Here is a 12,625-nt window from a genome sequence, read left to right on the forward strand (position 1 = left end):
AGGTTTAAAGTGTTCCAATTTTAGTAAAACTTTCTGAATATATTTAGAATTATCTGGACTATAATAGTATGTATAGATTCTACTTATAATTCATAACAGTAAGTAAATTTTGCTCCTTCTCCAAAATATGGTCAAAAAATTAGTTTTTCTTGAAAATTTGCAAAATTTAAATCACAGGTACCGAAAAACTATAGAAGATATTTACATAATTTTTTCATACTTTTATTCCCTATTATATTTTCAATAAATCCCAAATGAGATGATCAAAAAATTCGAAGCCAAAAACTCATATACAGTAAAAATTAGCTTTTATTTTAATATTTCTCAAAATATGTTAATTTTGTTTCTACATTTCTTGTTCTAGAGGCCTGAGACATGTTATTGGCCTGGGAAATTTTTAATAACTTTAAAATTGTTTAACCAATTTATGTCTTATTAAAAGGACAATTACGTTCATATTTCTATTCTTTTAAATTAAATTGCAAAAGTTATTTTTTAATGGCAAAATTTTTACAAAAACTGAAAAAAAATTATTTTGTCCCTTTGTAAATGCATCTCAAAACTTTAGTGGGCTTGCGGCACGGTACACAGTGCTTTGTTCAATGGACAAAAATAAAAAACAAGATCATGTCTTTGATGTTAATGAAATTTATATTTTTCAATAGACAACTAAATAACTTATTCGTGTAAAAAATACTTTTTTATAAATAACTATTCTTGTCGTCACTAGAGGTCGCTAAAGTGAGTACATTTTCAACATAAATTTTATGGAGAAAAATATATTTTTTTATGGTTAACTAAAATTATTGTTAAAAGTTCGTTTTAAATGAATGAAAGCGATTGGCTGCAAATGAAAGAATATAAATGTGGAATTATGGAAAATTACTGTTTTTTGTCAAAAAAATTTTAACAGTTTAATCTGCGCAATTTTTAATAATTAACATTTTTTTTATTGTAAGCCTGAAATTCTAAAACTTTGTTGGAATATTAGTAAAATACATGTTAATCTATTTTGATTGTGTTTTACTATAAAATAGCCTTAAGTATTATCTATAAGAAAATGTAATCATTAGTTGTTCTTTCGTATGAGAACTATTAAAATTTTGTTTTTGTTTAAATGTATAAATTACCATTTCGTAAATTTTCAATTTGATGGTTTGGGGAAATAGCTCCAGATTTTTGTTTTTTATAAAATAATACCGTTTTTTCTTTTAAATAACTAAGAAATATTGCGTTATTTAACAAAAGTAGTTTAATGGAATAAAGTGTATTAATAGGTCTTTATTTGGTTCTTGATGTTGTATGTTTTTCTGCTGAAATAAAAAAAAATTCTAAAGTTTGATTTTATTTTGAAAAAAAAAACATGTTAATAAATTTTAATTTTTCTTTAATTTTATCTAATGCCTATCTCTTATTTATTATAATGTGAAATCATTATTTGTCCGTTTTGACTAGAACTTTAAAAAAAAATTGTTTTTGATGGCACCCATAAATAAGACATTTTTAGCGTAAATGTAAGTAACTCAATAATTGAATACAACCTACATATCCTTAGGTTGAGATAGTAATATGACATTCTGCTAATATTACGAACACTTAAAGTATAATCCAACATCCAGTTTCTAATATTACAGCTGAACCATAAGGCTATCAACATTTGATAATGTCCGACCATCCGTCCTTCCGAATTTATAAAATATATACAATATTTCACTATTTTTTTTAAAAAAAAAAGATGTATGGCAGTTATGTAAATCCTTGCTAGAATTGAAATGTTAATAACTAAATTAATCTAATATTATAAGAGAACAATAATTTCTGAAAATTAATAATTTTATTCAGGTTTATAGAATTTTTAAGGAAAAGCATGTATGGCAGCCACCCGAATCCTTGCTGCGATTGTAATAAAAATTTTCACAAACAACAATAACTTTATAAAATGATTATAACCAAATTTTAAAATGTTAGGAGTATAACTGTGAATTTTATTCAAAATTATATGTTCAGGATATATGGGAGGTACCCTTGTCCTTGCACGGATTTTTTCAAGAATTATATTTTTTCTTAATCTTACCAAAAGGTAATATTCTACTAATTTTTATTCGTCTGCAATAACTCCTTCTATTTTTGTCCATTGCCTATATGAAAACAAAGCACTGTGCGGTACGTCTTAACCTTAACCAATTTACATAACATTTTTTCAGGATGATTTTTTCACCAAACTGAGGGGGGTGAGACTTGCCAAAATTCAACTATTATACATATCTCAAAATAAATGTTTTAACTCAAAAAATGGACTAACCTTGGTGCAAATTTCATTCCGATCGGATGACATCGCTTTCAAATGACATGATTTCTTATTTCTTTAAATGCATTTTTTAGCTGAACCCACTGTGCACCATTAGTAAACAAAATGGTTTATAACCACATTTTACTTTTACATAATTACCATTATATTCACACATATATACATACATATGTACGTTATAAATACGTATGTTTGTATGTGTTACATTCCTGGTAGTTGTTGGTAATTATAAAATAATGTTTACATGCATTGTTTGTATGAAAAAAAAAACTGCGTGATTTTGAACAAAAAATATTTCTGTTCAGTTTTTTTTTCTTTGTATTTTTTTTTAGATTTTAACATTTTCGGTTTAGAATGTATGTCTAAAGTGTGTAACTGTAAGCCTTATTAAAATGTTATTTGACGTCATAAGTATCTAAATAAGAGCTTTTTAATTAAGGGCTTTAGAAAATCACTAAAATATACACAACCATCACCTTGAAAGAAAACTAACCAACAAAAGCAGAGGTTGTACTCTTTGTTTGCAGCGATATTTTAACATATTAGGAACATATGGAGAATATTTACAAAGGATTTTAATAAATATGTACTAGATATTGTCAAGGTTCCCATTTAAAATAATATTATAAATAGTTTTCAATCTCTGTTTTTTTTAGGGTTTTCTAATTATATAACATGTATTGACTACAATAAACGACTTTAGTATAACACTAAAAATTTCACCATAAAACAATTTGGCTAGTCCAAAAACTAGTCAAAGAAAGGGATTTTTGGAAAACAATTGAGGAGCCGTAGAACAAAAGGTAGTTTTTCGCATTTTTTTACAAATTGATTTTTTAGTATTTTTATACTATTTGAAATCTTCTAGAAACAATAAAGTTATCATAATTTTTTTATTTTTTTACTAAGTAAATGGAGTCTAAAAATATTGGTGATAAGCAAAACGTACTTTTTGCATTTTTTAACAAAAGGTACTTTTTCTCATATGGTTTTATATCAAACATCCTTAACATTTAATGTCGGCTTATTTAAAACTTAATTTGGTTTAAATATGTTCATAATTAAGATATTTATGAGAGCTTAACTATTTTCAAATAGGGCACTCGTATGGGGGCTAGGAGAAACGATGGACCGATTCTAACCAAATTCAATACGCTTTTGGTCAAATTTTGTCGAATTATCTTTAAAATTGGGACCTGCAGTTGGATTACAAGGTTTACATGGACGGACGGACGTCACTTAATCGACTCAGAAAGTGATCCTGAGCATATTGGCATACTTTAGGTGGGTGTTACATATTTTTGCACGTTACAAACATCAGAACTAACCCAATATACCCTCTCCACTATCCACTGTGGTCAATTCCGGCCAAAAATCCATAACTTCTTTATTTCTTCATAAACATTTTTGAAATTTGGTATTTGTATTAAGATTAACATAACCGATCGACTGATAAATATTTCAATGTTTAAATACAAGGTTTGGCCAAAAAAACATGGATATTCTAAAAGTAACAAACAAATTGCATGTAAGTTTCTGAAATCTAGTTCAAAAATAAAGAATAAAATATGTGATCGAAAAAAAACTGTTCATTAAAATTTTGGATTACATATATAGGGTTTGGCCAAACAATCAAGGACGTTTTAAAAGTATCGAACAAATTAGGTTATTCATGTAATGCATGAAATTTAGTCAAAAAATTAAGAATAGCATAAATGATTGAAAAAATTATCGTATAAATTTCGGAATACATATACAGGGTTTGGCCAAACAATCGTGGACGTTTTGATATTATCGGAAAAATTAGGTAATTCATGTAAATGCCTGAAATTTGGTGTACATTTAAGATCAACACTTGATCCATCGCAAAAAATATTAGAAAAATTTAATACAGGAGTTGGCCAAATAAATATTGACGTTATAAAAGTATCGAAAAAAGTATGTAATTTTTGTAAATGGCTTCAATTAGGTTTATAATTAAAAATAACATAAATGATCCATTGAAAAAATTTTGAAATACAAATAGATGGTTTGGCCAAATTAGCATAGACGTAAATAACCCTCAAACTTACATAATTTTTGAAATTGACCAAAAAAAAATACAAAAAAATGTGTAAGATATGAAGGCACTAAAATCGTTCTGGTTATTAGAATGACAGATAATTGCAGCTGAAATTTATAGTTCTTACTCTTGATACTTTACAGTATTAGATTTAATGTAACTTAACCTCTAATAGCCTCTTTAATTTGTTCTGGCCTTTCAAACTTTTTTTTTAATTTAGTTTCTATAGATTTAAAACTAGTTCCTAATCACTTCACTTTTATATAAAAAGAACACGCAAAAACTCCGTAATAATCACGTGGAATGGTTAACTGCTAACTGTTTTATAAAAACATATGCTATTTTCCAAAAATTTAGAAAAATGTGTTTTTTTTACTTTTGAATTGGTGAAGTTTTTAGTGTTGTACTAAAATCGTTTATTGTTCCTAGTCAATACATGTTATAAAATCAGAAAACCCTAAAAACAGAGATTGAAAACTATTTATAATATTATTTTAAATGGGAACCTTGACAATATCTAGTACATACTTATTAAAATCCTTTGTAAATATTCTCCATATGACAAGAAAAAACCTTTGACTTTACAGCACTATAAATAACCATATAGTTACTTTATAGCCAAAATAATAATGATACTGTGTATTCTGAAGTGTTAAGAAAAATTTACCAGAAAAATTTTATAGAAATTAAAAAAACAAAAAAAACAATTTTGGCCGGAATTTACCACCGTGCTATGGTGGTGTAGGGTATAAAAAGTTATTGTAACATATCGGTAGACCATAGAAGAAACACCTGTGAATCCGAAGTCTGTAGGGTCTGTTGTGGATTGGTGGCACTCCATATGAAGCAATTTTGTTTATTAACAAAAATGAGCCAATTGCGCGAATCGATTACTGATTATCTGAGTTAATTTGGATAATTTGGTGGCATTAATTATTCGTGATGATTTGACAATTAACCATTTGTAGTTCTATTAGGCTTAAAAAAATCCTTTATTTAGAATTTAAAATTCTTGAATATTGCCTCCTGCATTTGGATATATGGTATATGGCTAAATGAAAGCTTTTATTTGACACTAGTTGTGACGGTATTCAAAAAAATCGTAATTTTTTATACAGGCCAATTTGCCAACTAGTGTCCCAGCAAAACCGTTTATTACCAAGCAATGGGTTAAAATGCTAATATTCTGGCAATTCACTACTCAATAGGATTTTAACTCACTAGAGGCAAGTACTTACCAAAACCGCTTATAAATAAGTCATTACGTTAATATCACAAAAGCTAGTTACAAGTAATGACTTTATTAACTCATTCATAGTTAGGTCTCAAATTAGTCGTTATTAGTAAATACAGAAAAAGCACATGTAAATAACTAGAATGTTATATAACAGATAAATCACTCTATGTCTACTTCTAGGTAATGACTACGGTAAGTAGTAGTCATTTAAAAGTATATTATTAAGTAATTTCCAGTAACGACCAAGTTTTTGCTATGTTCATTTGAAATCAAAATCTGTAGAGTGTATTTGATTTAATACAAAATTAATTATAAAGAATTCAAGAAATATTACTTATAATTAAATTATGAAAATTTTAACAATAAAAACCCGCAATCTTATACATATGTCTACATTTGAACACACATGCACGTAAACACAATTAACGGCATTTAGGCATAAGTTTATTTAATTAACAAAAAGAACAATTTATTGTATGTAAAGTACTCTATGTATACAAAACCATTCCAACATATAAATACAATAACATACACTTGTACAAATGAACAATTAAATAAAATTTCTTAATAAAGTACAAGTTTATTAACACATTAGGATGGCCTCAAAAAACTAATGTGGATATTTTTAAGTAAAATAAAAATTTATCAGTTTCCGAAACTTTTTGAGTTTTCATACAATCATACTCATTTTATTTGTATTTTCAAAAAAATAAAAATAAAAAATTTTGAATATAAAATTGTTTTTCGATAAACCGTTAAATTTGTTACCCAAAAAATAAAAGTAAAATATATCAAATTCAAAATAAAAATTTTCAAAAATTTTTAAAGGAAATTTCAAAAAATTTTAAAGGAAATTTCAAAAAATTAATAATATTTTTTTTGATTCTGATCAATGCTAAATTAGGATTACAAATTCAATTACAATACTAAATATTGTTTGTATTCGTGGGCCAGATTTTAAATGGGCGTGGCACCACCCATACAATGAAAATAGTTATTTTCGAATATCAAGTGAACTGTAACTGATAACAGTGTCTTGTTATGCCAAAAATTAAGGTGATCGTGGAACGTATCCCTCCCATAGAAAGTAAGTATTTAATATCAAATATGTGGAGAACTATAAGGAGATAATTTGGAAAAATATTTGGCAAAAAATTCGTTCGGTTTTTAGATGACGGAAACCGATTTAAAAAAAGTGCAAAATAAAAGCCACCCTAATACTGAAATGTACATACATATAAATTTACTTGCACACACATATGTCGACTACTCATACCGCTCCCATGAAATCAAGTACATATTTTGTCTTAATTCATACAATTGTAAGACAAATATTTCAATAAGCTTTTGTACATATGTATAACCACATTGAATCATACATTTATGTTATTATTAAACACATGTGTATGAGTATTATTAACAATATAATAACAAAAAAGTTATAAAAATCCTTTACTCCAGCATTCTCAACTAAAGAAAAGGAAACTTTCTCATTTCGCATCCACATTTACAGACATACAGTGGTAAAAATATACAACCAATTAAATTTCAGTTTGCCTACTTTAAGAGTCTGTGTTGAAATAAGGAGTGAGATCGAAAAATTCTTAATACACGTTTTTCATTACATTTTTTAACCCAAGTATTATTTGAATTTTTTTTTGATCAAGTTACCTTTGAAAAACATGTCAGTTATTATGTGTAATGTCAATTATATTAATTTTTTTGTTAATCTGATTAAAATGAGTGACCAGAAAAAAGTGCGTACTGAAATTATTAAATATTTTCAACAAAACCCAACTTGGTCTTACAAAAAGTTGGCCAAGCATACAAAGGTCTGCCGTCAAACTGTTTCCAATGTTATTAAACAGTACCGGGAGAACTTGTCAGTTGATAGAAAACCTGGTTCAGGTAGAAGGAATGGTCCACATGATGTTTCTAAAGCCAAAAAAATAGAACGCATTTTCAAAAGAGCTCCCAACACATCCGGTAGGAAAGCAGCCCGGTTAGCTCAGTGCTCGGACTATTTGGTACGAAAAGTTAAAGCTAATGCAGGTTTAAAAACATACAAGGCTCAAAAAGTTCCTGACAGGAACGCTACTAAAAATTTAGAGGCCAAAAACAGAGCACGGAAATTGAAGTCAAGTTTTATAAAAAAATATTCTTGCTGCATAATGGATGACGAAACGTATGTTCTGGCAGATTTTTCGCAACTTCCAGGTCAAAAATTTTATGTTGCTGATGCTCGAGGGAATGTTGAAGAAAAGTTTAGGACCCAAAAGCAGACAAAATTTCCCAGAAAGTTCTTGGTATGGCAAGCAATATGCAGTTGCGGCAAAAGAAGCCACTCATTTGTTACAACGGGCTCTATAAATACCGAAATTTACATCAAGGAATGTTTACAAAAAAGGCTGCTTCCATTCATAAGACTTCATAATGTGTCCACTTATTTTTGGCCTGACTTGGCATCCTGTCACTATGGCAAACAAGCCCTTGAGTGGTACAAGAACAATAATGTGGTATTTGTACCAAGAGAGGCAAATCCTCCAAACTGCCCGGAGCTAAGGCCAGTGGAGAGATATTGGGCTCTTGTTAAAAGAGAATTGAAGAGTACAAAAAAGGTGTCCAAAAGTGTGGTAGATTTTAAACGGAGATGGACTACATGTTCGAGCAAAGTGACAGAAAGCACTATAAAAACGTTAATGGAAGGGTTTCCGAAAAAGGTTCAAAATTTCATCACTAGTGATTAAAACTATAAAAATAATTTTTTTTGTAAATTGTAATAATAATTTCAATCAAATAAAAAAAAAATTAAAGCTGTAAGTTTAGTGGTTTCTTTTTTATAAACATATATGTATGTTAAGAATTTTTCGATCTCACTCCTTACTATTAAGAAAAAACTTTGTTTCTGATTTTAAAATACTCATACAAGTTGTACGCTCAAGTTTATGTGGTAATAAATGCTCACATCATTAATGAAATTAAATGATTTTATTATTTCGCATCAAAACCACAGCCACCACGAAAACTTTTCATTATATTGAAACCATAATGATATTTTAATCAGGCAAACACAAGAAAACTTTATCGAGTATTACTTACAAGACGAAATTCACAGGGTTTTTGGATAAGTTTTGGATTCTGGCAAAAAAATTTACATTAAAAATGTTAAAATGCTACTTATTACTTAAACACGATCTAGTTAATATACATTGTTTCCAGATCTAAAAAATAGATTTTCTTTAGAAATATGCATAATATGATAATATGTTATGATTTAAAATGCAATTGGGTAAGTAGTAATGTGACAGTATATTAATAACCTATTTGTTAATACAAATTTTTGCTAGGATTCCTTTTTCATCAGATAATATCTTTAACAATTTCCTAAAACTTATCTAACAGCCCACTTTTCCCTGGCACCCAATTAACACTATAGCGGCATTTAAAATGCTTAACTACAAAAAACAATTTGTATCAAAAATTAATTGACTTCATAAAAGCAGGATTTGTAACTAGTTATTTCGTGGGTAAGTCTTATAGTTATAGTAACAATTTAAATTGAGTACATAATTAAATCAATTATTTTTAAGCATTAAGCACCACCACAGGCTGTTTCAAAAATAAATATCAGAACTATTCTACCATGGCGGCAACATAACAGAATGTCATAGGAAAAGTCAGATAAACGATATCAAACAGTAAAAAACTTCCTGGATATAGGAACTCTTTAAATACTAGGAGAACATTCTGAGAATGTTGCATATGAATTAATTTATTTGCGTTTTTTGATGAAACTTTAACAAAATATTCTCTGAGATCTGAAGATCTAATGAGGAATTTATGCCCCAAAAGCACTCGGACAGCTCTACGATCAAGAACGCGACATTTGTTCGCATTTGAAATGTAAAAATTAAAGAAATCATTTTTCGATAAACACTATGTTTAGTGCAAGAGGTAAGTGTTGTAGTTTCCCGTTAACGATAAGCTATCGTTACCGAAATAATTGCAATTACAGTTACTGATATATTTTTAATTGTTTTATAATTTTATAAAAAGCTTCGCAGATTGTGTTTGTTTAAAAAAAAAAATAAAAAAAAGGTTTCTTTCTATCGCGCAACTTTGTCTGTCTTCTATGATATTTTTCTGTTTTACTTCCAACAGATTTTTATTAGTTTTTGACAATTGCGATAGCCATTTAATGCGTCTTCTCCAACAACTAAATTTTATTGCAATGTAAGTTATGTTAAGGATATATAGATATAAGTTTGTCATTCCGTTTGTAATTTCGACATTTTTCATTTCGTAGTCGATATAGCCATGTTAAAATCAACTTTTCAATGTCTACAAATTATTTACATACATAATTGACACAGCAATTCAACCGCTATAGTCCAACTTAGGTTGCTATTTCAAATCCAAAAATCCTACAAATAGCTGATATATAAGCAGAAAGACGCGATTACCTTGATTTTTCACAAACATTTTTTTTCACGAATTTTTTTTTTCACTGAAATTTTTTTGTAATACTTTTCTTACTTTGCTTATACTTCTTTATATCTGTTTTTGAAAAAAGTTACATTTATGATAGCGAACGCGACACACTTTGAAAATCATAATAAAATGTTGAGTGTGATTATTTTATGTAATTAAAGCCACTTAATTGTGATACTGATAACAAATGATGATTTAGATATAAAAACGCGACACTCGAATATGAATAAACTCAAATGAAAACAAGTAAGAAAGCATGGTCGGTCAAGCCCGACCATATAATACCCTACACTAAGTAAAAGAGCAAAAACATTTTTCTTTTAAAATTTCAATCTATATATATAAAAGAGTAACGTTACTGACTGACTGACTGACTGATTCATCATCGCACAGCCCAAACGGCTGAAGCTAGAATCACGAAATTTTAACTGTGGGTTCCTCCCTCTCCAAAACGATCCGATAAGAAGGGATTTTTGGAAATTCGAACGTTTAGGGGGTAAAAAAGGGTAAAAACGGGTAAATTCGGTAACCTTATATCTTCAAAACTAATAAAGATACAAAAAAACTTAAAATAGCATGTTACTCCATTTAAAAAATAAGCTGACAGGTGTTTCGTACTTTTTGGAAATTCGAAACTTTTAGGGGAGAAAACGGGTAAAAACTGTATTTTGGTACTTTTTTTGCACCCTATGTATCTTTTAAACCAATAAACATAGAAACAAATTTTAAATCGTATTCTTTAATTAACAAAAAATAAAAAATATAAGTTTGGTACTTTTTGGAAATTCGAACCTTTAAGGGATAAAAATTGTGTTAATTTTTGGTACTTTTTCATAAAATATGTTTTTCTATAATTTGACATAGACATACGAATATTTTATTATGAGCTCCCACCACGTTACAGAAATTTATTTGAATGAAATTGTACCACCTCAATGGGGATAAAAAAGGTACCAAAAAGGGGATAAAATCGGGAAAATACATTATATTTGAAATTATTAAGCCAATTTTGATATTTTTTTTAACGTTGGTTCCTGGATTCATACAAAAATTAACTAACAGCGTGTTATTTGCAACTCGAGTACCAAGGTGTATATTGGGCCAAATCCGGGTAAACAGTTTGGTACTTTTTTTAAAACATATTTATTCTTGGGCACATTAACACAGATTTTAATATTTTGATACATGCCTATAGCATAAACAATTTTGGCAAAATGGAATATTTTTAAATTTCAAACTTGAGGGGTGTTCAAGTAAGAAAAGGGAAATTGGTACTTTTCTCCTAATGGTACTTTTTTAAAATTTTAAATTATTTCAGTTATCGACATTAAAGTTAGCTGATATTTATTTGAGTGAAGTGTTAGTGTTAGGAATAGGGGATAATATTTAGGTACCAAAATGTGTGAACTGAACTATAGGTACTTTTTTGTTCATCTAATGGTACTTTTTTGAAATTTCTATAATAATGGACTTAGAAACATGAAATTAAACATATATGGTCCTAAGTGAGTGAGATTCTAGCGGGGGACTTTTTGGTACTTTTTCTTTATTGGAATGGTACTTTTTGTAATTTCTTCACCAATGAACCTAGAAACATGAAATAAAGCTTATATATAAACCGAGTGAGTGGAAAACCACAAGTGTGGGTTTTTTGGTACTTTTTCTATATTCTAATGGTACTTTTTTGAATTTTCTATAACTATGGACTTAGAAACATGAAATTAAGCATATATGGTCATAAGTGAGTGAGAATTCTAGGGGGAGACTTTTTGGTACTTTTTCTTTATTCTAATGGTACTTTTTGAATTTTCTATAACTATGGACTTAGAAACATGAAATTAAGCATATATGGTCCTAAGTAAGTGATAATTCTAGGGGGAGACTTTTTGGTACTTTTTCTTTATTCGATTGGTACTTTTTGTAATTTCTTCACCAATGAACCTAAAAACATGAAATAAAGCTTATATGGAACCGAGTGAGTGGGAAACCACAAGTGTGGGCTTTTTGGTGCTTTTTCTATATTCTAATGGTACTTTTTTGAATTTTCTATAACAATGGACTTAGAGACATGAAATTAAGCATATATGGTCCTAAGTGAGTGAGAATTCTATGGGGAGACTTTTTGGTACTTTTTCTTTATTCGAATGGTACTTTTTGTAATTTCTTCACCAATGAACCTAAAAACATGAAATTAAGACCGGAGTGAGTGGGAATCTACAAGTGAATGCTTTTTGGTACTTTATCTATATTCGAATTTTACTTTTTGAATTTTCTGTAATAATGGACATAGAAATATGAAGTTAAGCATATATGGTCCTAAGTGAGTGAGAATTCTAGGGGGAGACTTTTTGGTACTTTTTGTTTATTCTAATAGTACTTTTTTGAATTTTCTATAACAATGAACTTAGAAACATGAAATTAAGCATATATGGTCCTAAGTGAGAATTCTATGGGGAGACTTTGTGGTACTTTTTCTTTATTCGATTGGTACTTTTTGTAATTTCTTCACCAATGAACCTAGAAACAT

Source organism: Calliphora vicina, chromosome 4 (genome assembly GCF_958450345.1).
Source record: "Calliphora vicina chromosome 4, idCalVici1.1, whole genome shotgun sequence".
NCBI classification, from domain to species: domain Eukaryota; kingdom Metazoa; phylum Arthropoda; class Insecta; order Diptera; family Calliphoridae; genus Calliphora; species Calliphora vicina.